A 20,308-nucleotide genomic window follows, 5' to 3' on the forward strand; every position below is an offset into this window, starting at 1 on the left:
AGGTTAAGATAACTTTACTTGTGTAATACAACCCAACGGTGCTGAAGAAGCTAGTGCTTAACGAAACACGTTAACCACCAATTGGACAAGAGTATTTGGAGTTATGTATCGATACATTGTGTAATTATTGTCATTCTTGTCTATATTTGAGTTAAGGGTACACATACATCCCCACAAGGGACTCTACCTGTCCCATTGCTTATCGTGCTCTGTTTCTAAAGCTTGTATTTTATCTATTATCTATATGTTTTTAATAATTTGTTTCATAAATTAAATTTTTATATAAAATCAATTGTGTACATGTCTCATCTTGTGCCCTCAAAGTCCCCCCATACTCACAGGGGTTCCCATATGAGATAACCTTTTCTCGTGTTTATTAGAAAGCTGATTTATCTATATATCCAGGGTGATCAACACCCAAATGTTTGAGCTTTTTTATACCCTTCCTTTGTCCTATAAAAAGGAAAGGGATGAGACTTGAGACATCTAATACTGTTAAGTATTGCAAAAGAAAAAAAAATCCTTTTGGAGGTTTTCTTTTTCAGAAAAAAACTTTTTGTTGGTATTGTAAAATGATTGATCTTATTGTTAAGAAAAATAGTGGACTATTTGGGCATAGCTTGGGAAGAATTTATGCTTAAAATTCAAAAGAATGTTAAAAACAAGAAGGGGGAATCAGTTGATATGGAAATCTTTTATGCAAAAATTAAAAAGAAGCTTAGAGAGAAAATCCAGCCTACATTGTCATACTGTCAGGGTAGGGCTCAGCCCTTCCTTCTCTGAGCTGGTCGCTCAGCTTTCTGCTAATTGCCAGCTCCTATATCTCCACAGTTTCTCAGCTGTTGATAATATCCTGCTCATCAGTCCTGCCTACTTAAGCCGTCCAGTCCAGAGGATCTCTGCCTTCACTTTGGTCAACATCACAGAGACATGCTCCTGCCTTCCTGTTTAAAGACATCCCTTCTGGCTCCAGATCCTGCTTGCTGTTCCACTATCTTGATCCCTGACCTCTGGCTTGGCTGACTATCCATACCAGTTACTGAACTTGGGTTATGTTTTGACTACGTTTGTTCTTTTCATGGTTTCTGACACATATTAAGCATTTTGAGTGCTATAGGGATGACAATTTGAACCCTCAAGGATTATGAATCCAAATCTTTCCTAATGTTGGAAATATAATAACAGAGCTAAATGAGATATGGGAGGAGAATCTCAAAGCTTGTTCAAAGAAAATTATAGAAATACTAAAATCAATATCAAAAAGAAATGTCCAGAGTAAATAAAACAATTATATGCACAACATCAACCTTTATGCTCTAATTCTGAATTTAGCATAAAAAATAAGGCATTACAGGAACATCTTGAAAAATGTAATACCGATCTCATTCAACAAAAAGAACAGAAGTTTATGAGAGATAAACGGCTTTCTGTAACAGCTTTACAAATAAACGGCCCCAGGGTGGTTATAGATGGTCTAGATTTCAAAGAAAACCTAGAGAAAATTGGAATCCTTACACACAGGATAATGATGGAATAGAATCAGACTCTTCTTATACTTCTAATTCCTGTTATACCTCACAGGGTGGCAACACTACTTACTGGAGACATTGTCAGTTCTGAAAAAGACTGAAAGATGGTGATGGGGCACAATCACTGGGTGGTAGTGGTAAGAAAAGATTAGTGGAGCATGGTGCACAAGAATATAACTTGCCTCACTCACAGTCACAAACCTTGCACGGTGGGACACGCCCTCCAAAAAAACACAATAGTTTAGGCACAAGGTGGTGCAGCACTCATCTCTAATTTTGGTCTGCAAAACACTCAGGCTAAACGACAAACACCTAACAGGTACACTAATAATAATGATGAATCAGGCCTTTTTTAGAGCTTTAAAAAAAACTTTAAAGTTAGGGACTTTATAGCTCTTTGAGATCTTATGGATCTCTAGGAGGAGAATAAAAACATGAAGAAAATACCCAACAGCCCTTACCACCTAGGGAGCCTACACCGAATATGCATGGTAAGAAAATACCTGAACTAAAAAAAAAATCGGACAAATTTCCATCATTACAGACTAACCCCAACATCTCAGCTTTTGTGACTCAGTTTTCTAAGCAAATTGAACAAATACAGATCCAGAGATATAAAACGGGCTATTTATCCAGACATCAAATACAAGCCCTATGAGCATTAAGAACCAATGTCTATATCATCATTAAACCCTCAGATAAGGGAGGGGGGGGGGGGGGTGTGATCCTCATGGATATACAACAATATAGAGAGATGTGTCTCAAAATTAAAAAAAAATGAGGATTGGTAAAAGAAAATCCCCAAAGATGTAATTATAACGTTTCCAGATGATATTATACATTTACTGGCAGAGGCATATCACCGGGGAGTTATAGATAAAGACACATATGATTTAGTTCTGGTTAAAACCCCTTGTATACCAATATTTTATGCACTACCAAAAAAAAACTATAAAAACCTGACACAACCTCTGGAGATACCCATAGTGTCTGGGATTGGCTCTGATACAAAATGAATGAGTCGTCTATTCGACACATATCTAGACCCTCATGTAACATCTCTACCTTCATATATACAGGGCAATCCTGACCTCCTTAAACGGTTGGATGGGATACAGGTTCCTCCAAACACCAAACTTGTGGCCATTGAAATAGAGGCACTGTACAGCAGTATACCACATTCAAAAGACTTTCTTAGTGAGAGACCTCAGGAGTGTCAGAGTTTCAACAAATTTATTTTGGGTGCTTTGGAACACATTCTTACCAGAAATGTATTCACATTTGATGCCTCCTACTAACTCCAGGTGCAGAGGATGACGATGGGTATGCCCCGTCGTACACTAACCTGTACCTGGGGGGTGGGAGCGTATACTATTTTCAGATGACACATTTTGTAAGTTTTGGCCCAATATCCTCCTCTGGCTTTGATACATAGATGACGTGATGATGTTATGGTCGAGGTCTATACAAGAACTTTCAGAGTTTATGAAAAATTTCAATCTCAAGTTTACCGTACAACATAATGAAAAGTTATTCCATTTCTAGATATTCAGATTATGATACAAGAGGAAGGGAGGATTGAAACTACTCTATATCGGGCTTCCGGGACGTCATGCGGCGTACGTGAGAGGGGAGGGGCCTAGCTGCGGCTTCCACGCGAAGGGATGGAGGAGGACTCGCCGTACCATCCGGAGCTGAGCGCAGTGAGAGAGCGCGGCGCTCCTAGATGATGCCTGCTCCAGCCCCAGCGCCCACACTCGAACGCCCGCTCGCTTGGGCCAGAGAGCACTCCCAGCGTGACCCGGAGGGACACCGGTAGACGGCACGGAGGACCTCGCTGGAGCGAGCGGAGCCCTCGGCTCTACCCCCCCCCCCATACTCTTCCACCAGACGCTGCGGAGCGAGTACAGCCCCTGTGAGCTGAAGAGCCAAAATAGCGAAGAAGACTACAAACAGGTCAGACCCAACCAAATCGTTTTTTCTGGACTGTTATATTTTCTCCAGTTAAGTATAGAGCAGTAGCAACTAAGGAGCAAGCTGACGGATTTGAATACCATTTAGATCCTCTGAATAGCAACACTCTGAATACACATATTAATACTCATATGCTATTTTATGCCCTGAAAAGTACAGCCCTGGACACTGATTATACATGGCAATTTTTACATGTTATTTAAGCCTTGAAAAGTACAGCATTGGACTCTGATACACTTTTGATTGGTGGGTCTTTTTTTCTTTCCTCCGTCCCTTTCTTTGCTGCCTCGGCTTGAGCTGATCTAAACTAAAGACAGCCCAGTTTAAGGGTCCCCTCTGTGTTTAAGGCCGTTACGGGCCAGATTACATGCCCCCGCTTTGAATGAGTGGAGAAGCCGGGGACGACAAAGACTGAGAGTCGCATCAGGATTCCCCTATTGCAGGAGGGACCGAAGATCCCAAATATAGCGCCTGGTAATCCCTCAGTATTAGAAGATCACACTTTCAGTCCCTTTTTTTTGCTGGGAGAATACACCTGAGTGTAAAGTGTAAAGGGAAAAAAGGGGACCTCTAGTGGTTCGTCTGGTATTATCTTCTTTTTTTTTTTTTGGCCCTTACCGCTCAAGACTAGGACATTTAAGGGAGATACTCTGGCCTACGGAGAAGTGCAGTAGATCTCTCCCTTTGATTACCGTGATCAGAGAGCTCCATTGGCTGATTATTAGTGAAGAGCTTGCTGTCTCCTAGACAGGCCAATAGCCAGCTCAAAGGAAAGGATTTTACTATCTTATTTTTATTCTTCTCTGTACCCTTTTTGGTATTTGCTCTGCAACTCCGTAGTCTTTTCCCAAGGTGTCACCAAACGAAAGGGAACCCTGGGGAGGAGAAAGCCAAAGAGGGACAACATGAGGGGTAGAAACCCAAAAGTTAATGACTCTAAAGCCCCTAAAGAGAGCCTAAATACAAGCTCGATCCAGAAATACCTTAAAGAGACAAGCCAAAAAAGTCCAGGCCTAGAAAAAAAACAACTGGGCAAGCGAGAGAGGAGGAAGGAGGCTGGAAAATCAACTGGGACTACAAAAGGTGAAATACAAGAAATGTTTTTGAAACTGGAAAATATAATTAAGTCAGAGATCTTAACCGTTAGGGCGGATATGGGTCACCTGTTAAGGAGGATAGAAGAAACGGAGGACCTAATGGGTAAACAGGCTCAGGAAATACTAGACTTAAAAGCGCAGTCTAGAAAAATGCAAGAGGCTCACAGGGACATCTTATACAGACTGGAGGAACAGGAAAACCAGATCAGACGTCAGAACCTGAGGATTAGAGCCCTACCTGAACAACAAGGAGAAGACCTTGGTGTAAAAATGAGGAAGTTATTCAACCCTTTATTAGGAAGAGCGGAAGGTGAAGAATTAAAGATAGATCGGGTCCATAGAGTGAGGAAACCTCCAGGACTAAGGGTAGAGGTACCCCGAGACGTGATTGTAAAATTTCATCTTTATGAGGACAAAACCAAGATTTGGAGTAAACTAAGAGGATCGCCCTCATTACAATATGAAGGGACAACTCTACAAGTTTTTGCAGATCTTTCCGCAGGGTCCCTGGCATGGAGAAGACAACTTAAACCCCTACTGGAACAATTGAGAAGTGCAAATATAAGATACAGCTGGGGGTTTCCGACAGCTCTGATAGTCCAGAGAGAGGGAAGGACTTTCAAGTTAAAGTTCCTAGATGAACTTGAGGACTTTTGTAATAACTTGGGAATCCCACCCCTTAAGATCCCCCGAGACTCTCGTGAAAATTAATGTTAATGGTAGTGGGTCTATTAGGAGGGGAGGAGGTGGTTGCCAGTGCTTCTCGCTCTGGCCCTTTGGTTATTCGATTGTCTCTGGTTATTTTTGTTTTTTTTCTTTCTGTCTGTTTTTTTTAGGGTGGGGGCGGGGGGGGGGAGTCTGGGGGGGGGGGTGCGGGGGTGGGTTGGATAGGAGGATGGATAGGTAGGGCGGATCCGGGCTCCACCACTCCTTGTCCGGAGACGTTGTCTCTTCTCCCCTAGGGTTGGGGGGACAGGGGGTGTTGAAGTGGAAGACCGCAGTTGGAGTCACACCCTGGAAGGTATTACTTGCAGAGGGGAGCCGTGCCACCCAATGTGAAGTATAGGCCAGGATCGGGCCAGTGCTGGGGGAGGGGGGTGGGTGAAGGGACGGGGGGGTGGGGGGAGGGGTGGGTGGAGAATTGCCTTGCAGAGTGGGGGACCGAAAGAGACATGAAAATCATGGGTTGGATAATTAGGTATAGATTAAGCATGCCAGTAGCCAGTTCAGGACGACTGAGGTAAATTTTATATCCTACAACGTAAAAGGATTAAATGCCCCAAACAAAAGGTATAAACTTTTAAAGGAACTGCATCAATGCAGAGCTGAAGTGGTATTCTTGCAGGAGACCCACCTATCCCAGGATTCGAATATTAAGTTATATTCAGACAGCTTCCCGACCTGGTTTTACGGAGATTCCCCAATTAGGAGGGCTAAGGGGGTGGCAATTGGATTCGAGAAACATACACGATTCACTCTGCTCGACAGACTGACTGACCCCGAGGGCCGATACCTGTTCCTTAAAGGAGAGCTAGGAAACAGGGTGTTTACTCTTGCTAATGTATATTGTCCAAATAACAATCCCTTAGGATACATGAAACTGATCTTACGAAGATTAGCAGATTTTAAATCTGGTGATGTAATCCTAGCAGGGGATTTTAATTTTTGTATGGATCCCGCCATGGATAGTACGTCCCGCGCAAGGGGGACGAATGAGAGGACTCTGAAAATATTTAAACATCGCCTGAAACAACATCAAATGGTGGACGCATGGCGGACACAACATGAAAAAATGAAGGACTATTCTTTCTATTCCCCAGTGCACGGGACGTATTCCAGGTTGGATTACATATTGGTGGACCACAGGTTGTTAGAGGACGTCGCAGAGACAGGGATAGGAATAGTCTCCCTGTCAGATCATTCTCCAGTGACAATGAAGATGAGGATACCAGGGTTGTACAGACAACCCTTTACTTGCCGATTAAATGAAAATCTTGTACAGGACAACGATACCATCGAGATAATCCGGAAAGAATTAGAATTCTACTTCTCGACGAACGATACAGGGGACACTTCGGGTGCCTCCCTATGGGAAGGACATAAAGCATATATCAGGGGTATCCTCATCTCCATTGGCGCAAATAAAAAAAAAGTTAAAATACAGAGAAGGGAGAACTTGATTAAAGAAGTCCATAGATTAGAACAAGAGCATAAAAAACAAAAGGTCCAACAGCAGGAACTTTTTCACCTTTTGATTAATAAAAGGGAGGAACTTAAGGACCTTATGTATCAGGAAGCAAGGAGGTCACATGATGGGAGAGTCAGAGAGAGACACTATGGGAAAAATAAAACTGGCAAATATTTAGCGAGACAGTTAAAAGGGAGGAGGGGGACTAACTTTATTGATAAAATCCAGGACAAGAACGGGAAGATGGTCCATACCACTAAGGAAATTGCGGAGGTATTTAGACAATACTACAATGCCCTATATAATGTAGGCCAAAAAGGGGGGTGTGTTAAAGGGGATAAGGTAATTATCAAAGAATTTTTGTATGATACCAACTTACCCCAATTACAAGAGAGCGAAAGAGATAATATAGACAGACCTATTACTGAGGAGGAAATCTATAAAGCATTAAAGGAGACGGAATTGGGCAAAAGTCCAGGGCCGGACGGGTACACGATTATTTACTATAAAAAATTTAAGGAAATCTTAGTCCCAAGATTATGTAATTATATGAACGGGCTCGGCACAAAATACGATATGAAAGCTGAAGCTTTGCGGGCCTCAATTACGGTAATACCGAAGGAAGGGAAGGATCACTTACTTTGCTCAAGCTATAGGCCAATAGCATTATTGAATGCGGATACAAAATTATTCGCCAAAATACTGGCATCTAGGCTGAAGAATAAGATGAGCGAACTAGGGCACCCAGATCAGGTCGGATTTATACCCGAGAGAGAAGGTAGGGATAATGGTGTGAGGGCACTACTCCTCCTCCAGGCCCTAAAAAACAGTGGGTCCCCAGCTCTATTCCTGTCTATAGATGCAGAGAAAGCATTTGACAGGGTAGACTGGGGACTTATGATAGAAACGTTAGAAGTTATGGGTATAGGCCCGAGAATGATCCAATGGATCCAGGTCCTCTATAACCATCCGCAGGCCTCGGTCAAAATTAATGGAGAATCCTCCTCTCAATTCCAAATGGGAAACGGTACCAGACAGGGGTGCCCACTGTCCCCACTTCTCTTTGCTTTATCTCTGGAGCCGTTATTGACTTATATCCGAAAAAATCAGGACATAACGGGGATCAGGCTGGGAGGGGACGAACATAAATTAGTCGCTTATGCGGATGACGTGCTATTTTTCATCACTAAGCCTAGGATTACGATCCCGAACTTGCTGAGGGTGTTGGAAAAATTCGGCAAAATATCGAATTTGAAAATAAACCTCGGCAAGTCCGAAGTTATGAATGTCAATATCAGTATCCAGGAAGAGGAGAAGCTCCGGGCAGAATTCCGTTTCCCCTGGCGTAAGGAGATCAGATACTTGGGAATTTACCTGTCGGACACCATAAGGAAAATATTCACGAATAATTATATCCCCTTACTCGATGAAATTAAAAGAGAAATAAAAAAAATTTCAACATGCCCCCTCTCTTGGTTAGGGCGTATCAATGCAGTTAAAATGATACTGATCCCGAAGATTATATATAAGTTTCAAATGCTGCCCATTCCGCTCTCTTCGGCCTATTTTAGATTAATGAAAAATTTAATTTCGAAGTATATATGGCAACATAAAAAACCGAGAATTGCTATGGCGGTGTTAAGCAGGGGGAAAAGACAAGGGGGATTGGCTGTCCCGGATCTAAAAAGATACTACAATGCAGTGGTTCTGTCTCGAGTAGTTGAATGGGCGAAAGAGGCAAATGAAAAGAGATGGGTGAGTGTAGAGAACACAATGAGTCAAGCACTTTTAGGACGCACGATATGGAATCCTCCACAGTTCAGGTCCATTGGACCACACGCACACGAGATAACACGCTTAGCTTTAAAGATTTGGGATCGAACACATTCACAAAATAAGTGGGGATACAATTCACCCCTGATTTTTCTTAAAGAAAACGATTATTTCACACCGGGTAAACAGGAGGTGGGGGGCAATTGGATAAGGAAAGACACCGCACAATTAAAAGACATACTAGTTAATGGTAAAATAGCTTCATTTCAAGCACTATGTTCGGACACAGATCTTATGAAGATTGACGTGTGGCGGTTCCTCCAGCTAAGCCACTTCATTTCAAACTTACCTCAGCCAATTCGTAGTGAAGAGGAACTGAGACCTTTGGAGCGGCTATGCCTGAGAGAAAAATCAAAAAAAAACATAACGCATTTATATAAGATTCTCTCAGAGGGTGACGAGCTGGAGGACCCGCCATACATCCAAAAGTGGGAAACAGAGTTGGGGTCACAATGTAGTACACAAACCCGTAATAAGATTTTTAAATTAATTCACTCGGGGGTAGTAGATAATAAACTGATAGAAACGAACTACAAGTGCCTTGCAAGGTGGTACGCGACACCCGATAAAATGGCCAAATATGTAGTAGAGCAATCTTCGGATTGCTGGCGCAGGTGTAAAAAAACTGGGACTATGGCCCACATTTGGTGGGACTGCCCCATTATTAAAATATATTGGAGAAAAATCTTAGAGATAATTAAAGTTGTAACTAAAAAGGAAATAAGAGAAGATCCGTGGACGGTCCTATTTCATGGGACAGACGAACCCATAAAGCAATATAAAACCTCGTTAATTCCAATTCTGCTAGACACCGCCAAAAACGTAATCCCAAAAAAATGGAGAGAAAATGAGAGCCCTAAAATATCGGATTGGATTTTCCGTATAAATGAAATACAAAAAATAGAAAATCATAACGAAGGGGATGTTGACCTAATAGTAGAAGAGGGAGGCTCAGATAAATGGGCATCGTGGGAAGAATTTAAATTGTCCTGGAGATATGTGGAGGAAATTACACAATAAACTTCAGAAGAAAACAATACCAGGTTAGAAACAACGGTTACAAAGAGGAAACCCACCAGTAATCCTGCAAGGAAAGGGGGGGGTGGGCAGGGGGGGGGGGAGGGGGATAGCAGAGGGGTATTTAATACTATGATGGTGTAGGTTTAAACCACCAAGAAATTAAGGATTGAAAGCATACATGTGTTATAAGGTTTTTTTTCTTCTTTTTGTTTCTTGTTGGAACATGTTTTAAATACACTCTGTTGGAAGGAAAAAAAAATTTTTTTCTGATAAAAAATTTTCTGATAAATAAAGAATATAAAAAAAAAAAAAAAGAAACTACTCTATATCGGAAACCCACAGCTGGGAACACCTTGTTACAAGCCAATAGTTTCCATCCAAAACCCGTAGTACATAATATACCGTACTCTCAATATCTAAGACTCTGGTGAATTTTCTCCAATAAGGAGTGATTCAAACATGAGCAAACCTTTTATGGGATAGATTAATCACTAGAAGATACTCATGCACGATTTTGCAGAAAGTATATAGCAAGGCATGTAAACATAAAAGAGAGGAGGTTTTGTTTCAGCACCAAAAACACTCAAAAACAGAGACTGTTCATCTCATAATTCCATACATGAGACAATATGCACAAATAAGGAATATACTTCAGCAACATTGGTATTTACTTACGAATGACATGATCCTGAGAAAATATATAAAGGATTTCCCTGAAATCACATTTAAGAGGGCGTAATCTGTAAGACCCCTTTCATACCGAGGGCATTTTGCAGGTGCTATAGTGTTAGAAATAGCGCCTCCAATCCGCCCTCAAACTGCTGCACCCTTCATTCCAGTGTGAAAGCCCCGAGGGCTTTCACACCAGAGCAGTGTGCTGGCAGGACGTCAGGAAAAGTCCTGCCAGCAGCTTCTTTGGAGCAGTGAAGGAGCGGTGTGTTTACCGGCATATTGCGAGCCGTTTTAACCCTTTCTCGACCCCTGGCGGGGGTAAAAGCGCCCCGCTAGTGGCCGAAATGCGCTGCAAATCTGACGGTAAAACACCGCTAAAAATATCGATTGAACCCCCGGGACTCAATGAGGCACTTATTTATTTACTTATAGTTATAAACCTTTTCTATAATCCTCTGACTTGGTATGAGTGCCTTTGGTAGTCACCCATACCCTCTTTTGGTTACCCATGTTTCTCTCACTATGCAATTTTATTCCACACAAAAAATTCCCACCACAAGATTTATATATATTAGGTAGTCCCCCATGTATGCACCTAGATATACACCATATGATACATTAAGTTATTATTGTTAGTCTTTATTTTTTAGAAAAATATCAATATGTATTTATATATACTGCATATGTAATGTGATGTAATTAGCTGGCGTTCAACAACGATCCCTGTTTTTTCTGTGGGGCGGACATATGTGTTCCACACACCCCCACACACTTGGGAGTGTGTTTATGTGGCGGCATCCATTGGGCACTGCACCGGATGCATCTGCGCCCTTATTGGAATGCACACCACGCCAATACATCCTAAGGTGGCAACGCGCCGCTGTCTGACGTTATCGGCCGTTGCTGTTCCTTGGTGCAGGTGATGCTGATGGGGCTCACCAGGTCATCTATCTATTTCAGCTTTTAAAGGGTGAGATTATTTTGATACTTTTGTTGTGTAATGCCTTTATTGTTTGGGGTACAAGTATATACTGATACACAATGGTGTGTCTCCCTATTTACACTTCTGTTTGTTAGTTGCTTCTTTGTGGGTATTGCCCTTTCCATCCCATATTGGATATCAATTTTGGAGGCATGACATCAGGATATAAATGTATATCAGTATTAGCCAAGTAAGTTCCATGCTCAATATTGTGTGCTACACAAGCATTTTGGTTCACATACATATGTAAACATGGGGATTTCCAGCGCATTCTAATTTGTCTATAGAACCATACATTTTCTCTAAATATTTAATGCCTTTGACACCAGCCCATTATCTGACCACCTTGGCCTGGGACATCGAGGAATACCTCTGCATAATTGATACTGATTTATAATCTAGTCGGTAGTCATTCTAAGTAAGTTGCTTTCTTTAAATACCGAATAGTATACTCATGATGTCTGGTGGAATGCTAGATACCTTCATTTCAATATATTCTGCATTTAGAACCCCCTTTTGCCTCTGCATGTCTTTCCTTGGGTTGGCTAACTTGAGCCCCTGTGTCCGCCCCCCAGACTGTTATCCCAGGGACCAGGAAAGAACCACCAAATGAAAGTCATATGGATCATGCCAGATGATTATCTATATGTATTTATGTGAAATGATTTATACATATTTCTAATAAATATCTGTTTGCTTTAACATATCTTTGCTTGTACCTTACAACTTTACGTTCCTGAAGAAGCTGGAGCTTAGCAAAACGCGTTGACCACCACAACAGTATTTGGAATTATGTATCGATACATTGTGTAATTATTGTCACTCTTGTCTATATTTGAGTTAAGGGTACACATACATCCCCACAAGGGACTCTACCCATCCCATTGCTTATCGGGCTCTGTTTCTAAAGCCTGTGTTTCATCTATTATCTATACGTTTTTAATAATTTGTTTAATAAATAACATTTTTATATAAAATCATTTGTGTTCATGTCTCATGTTTTGCCCTTAAAGTCCACCCATACCCACAGGTGTAGCCATGTGAGATAACCTTTTCTCATATCTATTTGGACTTTTTTTTTTTTAATACTTTATTTCTTTGCAGGAATACATAACATAGATCATTAAAAGTAATTACATAAGACAACTTATTAAGTCCATTTTCAAAGCAAAACGTATTCTTTTAACAAATGAAACATGATGTATTCCTGCCAATTTTTTATAAACAAAATTTGGACGTTGGCACACTCTAGAAAGCTAAATTATCTGAGGAAATTGGTTAGAATTTCTTCTTGTTGTAATGATCAAAATGCTTCCAATTGATAGCCGATAGCAAGAGTCTTTTGCAATAACTTTCCATCTGCAAGCCAAGAATGCATGTCTATGCAGCCTCTGAAAGATTATTATTATTATACACGATTTATACAGCACCAAAAGTTTACACATCGCTTTACAATGTAGAGGGGGGACAGCACAATTACAGTACAGTTCAATATAGAAGGGACAGGAAGGACAGGAGAAAGATGCATAAGTCTGTGGGCCACAGGATTGTACTTGTACATTTATGATCCATTCTTTAACTTTTGAATGCAGACAGATTTTTGTGCTCTGTAAAACATGGGACTTTACCCCTTGTTCCCAAAGGCCTTATGCACACAGACACTTAGGGGTTGATTTAATAAAGGCAAATAGACTGTGTACTTTGCAAAGTGCAGCTGAATTCTGCATATGCAGTTGCTCCAAAGCTTAGTAAATGAGGTAAAGCTTCACTTTTCAAAGAATACTCATACATACAAGGAAAACAAAACTTCATTTTTGCTTGCACATAATTGGATGATGGAAGTCAGCAGAGCTCTCCCTTATTTACTAAGCTCTGGAACAACTGCCCCTTGCAAAGTGCACAGTCCATTTGTCTTTGGTAAAGCAACCCTTTAGTGGCTCAGAAGTGTAAAATGACTGGCTCCGTCCGGAACCTGTTCACAAGTGAATGGCTGTACATGGCCTTACTTATTTAAATGCCAATGCATACTCAGGTAATGTATAGGAGCACTGGTGTTTACCCAAGTATGGCTTTGTACAGCCAATCAATTGACATAGCTGTATGCACTAACAGGCAGTTCCTGAGCTTGGGATACTTAAGGAGTTTTGAGCCTCTAAACATCTATGTGCATGAGACCTATGTTGGGTAGCATGGGTAGTTTATAGTCATTGCTAGTGCTTAATGTCATATATGGACTTTTCCAAAGAGGCAAAAAGAGGCGAAAACTGCATGGACCATAAAATAAGTTTTTATTAATAATAAGAATAAGAATAATCATTCTAAACCTCTGGTTTAATACTTTGCGTCACTAACCCAGATAACGTATGCAGATAAGAACTTTTGACATTACTCTGGCTTTTTTGGATCTGCATATTTGACTCAGAATTAATTAAGTTAATGACTCAGAAAGTACTGAAAACAAAGCCAACCTCCGTATTTCTTTCAGGAAACGATTTCTTTAAAACAGTGAGAGAATTTTTGAATTTGTTCTAGTTACAATGTTCTCATTCCAATGTGCAGCATAGGAAAATCAAATGCAATTTGTTTGGTTCCCCACTATGGGCCTACATTGGGCAAAAATTGTCTTTTTCATTAAAATCAGACTAAAAAAATGGCACTTATAAAGTTAATGTGTTATTCCCTTTTTTGACAATACCCAAAACAAAAAGTTTTTTTTTTGCTAAAGAAGTTTGGGTATAGAGGGCATCTGGCATGCATATATAGTAGCCACAGGAGGAAATCCAATAATTGAAAGCTTTTAAGTATAAGGTTAGAGTCACTAGCTGAAGCACCACAAGCAGCAGCAAGTGTTATTAAATACTAACAAAAATAGATTTGATTTGGGCGAGAAAGGACCTGAATCACAAGTTGGCAACTGGCAACTGGTCCTGTTTGCAAGCCAAGAGGTCTACTAGTTCAAAGCTATTATTATCTGCTGAGGAAAGGACCATTCCAGAGTTTTTCAAGATGCTGCTATTAGTTAGGTAGAGTGCCTCATCAACAGTTTGAATGTGTCCTAGCAGGCAAATGTATTCACTTTGTCAATTAATTGCTAAAAGGACTAGCAGGAGCAGTAAGGCACTGATGTAATAAGAGTGGAGAGGGGGCTCATCCTCAGCAGAACTCAACAAATGCTCAAAACCTACTGAAAGCTGAGTGCAGCACTTAGGTTATAAATACTTTACTTTGGCTTTTTTTTTCTGCAGCACCAAAAAAGCTTCTAAGCTTCGGCATTGATAGGAAAGGTATACAAGCTGTTCACTATTCATCAATCTATTCATACTGATGATACTCTTGTCTGGAAACAAGAATGCATGCACAGGCTAAAATCACACGTTTTACTGTCTGTGTTTCCTACTGGCGTTATTCATTATCGGCCTCGTTAATATTATTTCGGATACATTTCTTAAATAAGGGGTAATCCTCATAATCTAGCTTTAGCACTGTCAACATTTCCATCTGATAACATTTATACATTGCTGTAGGTCATCCTTATCACCTTCCATCTACTCCTTTGCAGCCTCCTCAATCTAAGTCACGGAAAGGAACATTTAAGTCTTGCACCCTAAAAAAAATTTAGTGTCTGATTGCCTGAGATTGAGAGCAGCATTATTTGTATGAAATACAAAGCTTTACTTTATTAAAAGAAGGTTTGAAAAAAATCATTCATTTGAAGCAACATGAGCAATATTTCCTGTGTATCAAGAACTGTTCATTCTTCATTTTCTGGTAGACAAGTGTACACTGGGTGTCTACATTTGACCTAAAAGTTATAGTAATGCATAAGAACACCATTCTTAATGGGGTTTTTTTATTATTATTTTTTACAAATCAGTAGACAAGTAGGAAAAACTTGTGGAGAAAATAGCAATGCTCAAAACTAAGGTCATTATCATCTGGAAAATAACAGTTATTTTTTTTTAATATTATCAGAGAAATGTGCATTAAATATTTTTTGGGTTGACTTGACACACATATAGACATAACATTGTCTGATACTTTTCTAGGTTGTGTAATGATCTCATATCTATGAGACCTGCAAATGATCACCATGCTATGATAGTCTGGAGAACCAATCGATCAGTATTGATGAGCAAGCCTTACTTCTAGCCCCCTTTCCATTTACAGTATTTTTAACCTCAGTTACACTGGGCTTACAGATATAAAGAGTCTTACATTTTCCACAGAATCTCCTAATATTCTTAGTTGTGTTTTCCAGGATTTTCTGTGATGTTAGGAGTTCGTCTACAATACTATAGAATGTATACTAAGGCTACTTTCACACTGAGGCGTTTAAACAGGTGTTTTTGTGCTAAAAATAGCGCCTGAAAAGCACCTCTAGACTGCCTCTTCTGCAGCCCCAGTGTGAAAGCCCGAGTGCTTTTACACTGGGGCGGTGCGCTTGCAGGACGGGAAATAAAATCCTGCAAGCAGCACCTTTGGGGCGGTGTGGGAGTGGTGTATACACCGCTCCCACACCGCCCCTGCCATTGAAATCAATGGGCACTGCTGCCGAAGCGCCTGCAAAGTGCTTCAGCAGCAATGCTTTTCGGGGGCTTTTTACCCTTTCCTCAATCGCTAGCCGGGGTTAAAAGAGCCCCGCTAGCGGCCAAAAAGCACTGCTACAATTAGCGTCGCTTTACCGCTAATGCCCTAGTGTGAAAGTAGCCTAAATGTTAAACTACAACAAATATATGAAAGTAATAACATTTTTACATGGTGTAAAATAGTGAAGTTATTTTTTAGATAACTTTGTAAAAGTTATCTTTAGTAACAAAAGTCATCCCAACATGGGTGTAACATTCTAAAGTTAGCACCAAACTATTTTGCATGTGCAATCATAACAGGAAATATCCAGAGGCTTGATAAAAATAAAGATTGTGGTGGGTCGGATGTTGAGCACTAAATTAGTTTTCATCCTGCCACTCATTGTAGGATGAGTTTATGTTCCCAGAAAGGGCAGTACTGGGAGGAAGGGATCCAAGTGGTTATGAGGGTTGGGAAACGAAATCTGACCATACACAGTTAGTTTTCTCATTCAGCCAGGGGATTGACCAAAAAAACATAACTAATAACACAAATAAGGTGGATGGAGGAATTCCCCCCTCTGGGATACTGTATTCTGAAATGACTTTCCAACATGTCTTTTTAATAGAAGTCAGATAAACAATCATCCTTTGTTGAGTAAGTTGGCCCAAACACTGATCGAAATTAGGCCAGTTACTGCTGGACCAGCCAAATTTTGAATAGTGTATGGAGATCTTAAGGAATAGGGATGGAAATAGGGAGAGGAGTCATTTCTTTGATTTTGTAGTAGTGTCTGAGTTTGAAGAGAAAAGCCCACCGAATGGTTGTAGGGGAATGATGGTATGAGAGATGTTTGGCCAATTGGTCTAGACGTTTATAGTCCTTTATGGCATTAAAGATTGAGATCCTCCTGTCATGCAAAATTCTTTGGGCACCGCTTAAAAAACCTACCAAGCTAAGGCCTAAGTATGTAGATTTGATCTTGGTGCCCTGCCATAGTTGGCCAAGTTTCCAAAAGAACTTCAGGATTTCAAACTAACCCCAGGTGAGCTCTGTCTTTGTTGGCGGCATCTGTATTTTGTGTGGCTGGCTGAGCTGGACCAATAAAACCTCCAGCTCATACAGAAAATCTGTTTCAGTATCCTGATGTTGAATGTCCTCTCCTGTCTTTGACTGCTCTCGTAGATGGCTTCAGTACTATTTAAAAGTTATCTGTTATTATATTAGTTTGGCCTAAAAATGTTTAACACCCCAGAAGTACAAAGTGTTAGCTTACCTATGCATTTCTCAGATAGAAATTAGGAATCTTAATTCATAGACATGCATGCATCAGAAATAACAGTTGAAGTTATATTTTATGTTGCAGTCTTTAATGCATCCACTGTAAAATAAAAATATAGATCCTGTGAAATTTGTAGGTTTTTTCACAGCTACTGGCCAGTCATTTCCCGATCTATGCTGCACATTACAACTTCCTGGTTAGCATGCAACATTGGCCATTATACATGCCATCTGGGATGTACTCAGTAAGAAAGCGATAAAGGAGCAAACTGTGGAAAAATGGAGCAATCATCTGTGCCCCATGTTGTGTCTATAGTGAAAGCAGCTTGTGTCCTCCATAATTATGTACATAAAAAGGGGAACTATTGCCAACCAGAAAGGAGTGGGGCAAATGTCACTCAATCCCCTGCAGGGCAGCTTACCTTACAGCTTGAAAGTATATAACTGTTATTATGCAAATGTTGTTTGTGACATATGTTTTGTTCTTCTCACAAAATAAATTAATTTGAAAAAACAATAAAAGTTAACTTTTTAATTTCTTGTGCTATAAAATGTGCTGGAGCTACCATAGACCCATGTCTAATTTCCCAAAGCAATTGAGAATCCTAAATCAACCAATTGTGTTACAATGACAATATTGTGAAAATCATCTGCACATGACTGGGTATTTTAAGTTGAAAGAAATTTGCTGTTCACATGATTGGATAATTAAAGTGAATATTTAAAACACCATATGGAAAGTAGCACTATTGCATACTATTGTCTAGACAGGCCTCACAATGTAATCAATGCTTTTGAATAATAAGCAAAATTGATTATACAAATAACTGGTGTTATAGGCAATCTCAAAAACTGCGTGGTGTTCAAGGCAAATGTCCGAAGTTCCAGCAGTGAAAGAGCAACACAAGAAAGGTAAGCAGACAACCCAACTGCATGTATTTAACCACTTTCAGACCGGACCAATTTGCTGGTCAAAGACCAGACCACTTTTTGCGATTCGGCACTGCGTCGATTTAACTGACAATTGCGCGGTCATGCAACGTGGCTCCCAAACAAAATTGACGTCCTTTTTTTTCCCACAAATAGAGCTTTCTTTTGGTGGTATTTGATCACCCCTGTGGTTTTTATTTTTTGCGCTATAAACAAAAATAGAGCGACAATTTTGAAAAAAACGCATTATTTTTTACTTTTTGTTATAATAAATATCCCCCAAAAATATATAAAAAAAAATTTTTGTCCCTCAGTTTAGGCCGATACGTATTCTTCTACATATTTTTGGTAAAAAAGAATCGCAATAAGCGATTATTGATTGGTTTGCGCAAAAGTTATAGCGTTTACAATATAGGGATAGTTTTATAGCATTTTTATTAATAATTTTTTATTATTTTTTTTACTAGTAATGGCGGCGATCAGCGATTTTTATTGTGACTGCGACATTGTGGGGGACCCATCGGACATTTTTGACACATTTTTGGGACCATTGTCATTTATACAGTAATCACTGCTATATAAATGCAGTGATTCCTGTGTAAATGACACTGGCAGTGAAGGGGTTAACCAGTGGGTGGCAGTGTAGGGGTTAAGTGTTCCTAGGGGTGTGTTACTAACTGTGGGGGGGTTGGGCTTTCATTTAGTTAACACTGATCTCTGCTCCAATCACATGGAGCAGAGATCAGCGTCACTAGTTGCTAGGCAGAATGGAGAAATGTTGTTTACAACGGCACTTCTCCATTCGGCCGCTCCGTGAGACAATCGCGGGGATGCCCGCGGCGATCGAGTCCGCGGGTCCCACGACCGGACTCACGGGGGTCCCGACCAGTGCGGGAGCGCGCCGCCGGCGGCGCGCTCTCGATGGCAGGGCGGCAAATTTAAAGGGACGTACATGTACGCCCATTTGCCTGCCCGTGCCATTCTGTCGACGTACATCGTCGTGCGCTGGTCGGCAAGTGGTTAAAGTAAGCTGCAAATTTTAAGTTTTACTCCAGCAAGAACATATTTTTTAATGTCTTGGATAGATTTGGAAACAGTTCAAACATGTAATGCCACGTACACACGATCGGAATTTTGGTCGGAAAAAGCTCTGATGGTTTTCCCAACGGAATTCCGACGGCACTTGAAAAAGGAAGTTCAATAGCCAGTAGCCAATAGCTTCCGTCTCGTTGTTGAATCTGAGCATGCGTGAGTTTTTGCGTGTCAGAATTGAATATACACAAACGCATTTTTGGATAGGAACTTTTTCTGATTGAAAAATTGAGAACATGCTCTCAATCTTTTGCTGGGCAAAATTCGGCCAGCAAAAGTCCGGTGGAGCATACACACAATCACATTTTCCGACCAAAAGCTCTCATCAGTCTTTTGCTGGCCGAATTTCCAATCGTGTGTAATGGTTTTATTGCTTTATGCATCCCATTAGTTAGGTTTCCCTGTACTTCCTTTCCGCACAGACACAATATGAACTTAGTGGGCATAGCCCATGATTGTCTATGTTATATACATTAATATCAACCTGGTATGTGGGTTTTATAGAGGCTCAGGCACATGTGATCTTGTATATTAATGAAAAGCTAAGTATATATCTAAGATATGTTACACACTAAAAACTTTCTTCATTGCCAATCAAAAAAGAGCAAGATTAATGATATCATATTGCAAAGTACAGCATGTCACCTGCACTTTTGAAGCCAGCCATGGCATAGGTTTAAGAATGAGGACAGGCCTAGTTAATATGCAGAATCAATACACCATAATACATGTCAATAAACGTCACGCACCTTAATATGCATCCCCGTTGACTGTGTAGCCCTACCTGCAGAGGAGCAGTTCTGAATTGTTCTGCGATATCCCTGCATACCTGAAGATGATTGCCTTACTCATCTAACACCTTAATGTATTTCAAATAATTTTTTAGGCCAAGCATAGCGTAAAACAAGAGAGGATTAGCAAGTGTTTTTATACAAACAATCAATAAGACAATTACGTTTCTCTGAGAGATATGGGTAAACAGCTGCAGTTTTCTGAAAGTTGGAACCCTTGAAGAAAGCAAAACAGTTTCCAGCAGACAACAGATAAATTTGTACAATGTTAAGCCGCGTACACAGGGGCGGACTGTCTGGCCAACTAAGTCCGTCAGACAATCCGACAGACAGTCCGTCCTACTTTTGAATGA

This window comes from Lithobates pipiens, unplaced genomic scaffold (genome assembly GCF_037356315.1).
Source record: "Lithobates pipiens isolate NorthernLeopardFrog02 unplaced genomic scaffold, aLitPip1_a1.2 Scaffold_25, whole genome shotgun sequence".
Classification (NCBI taxonomy): domain Eukaryota; kingdom Metazoa; phylum Chordata; class Amphibia; order Anura; family Ranidae; genus Lithobates; species Lithobates pipiens.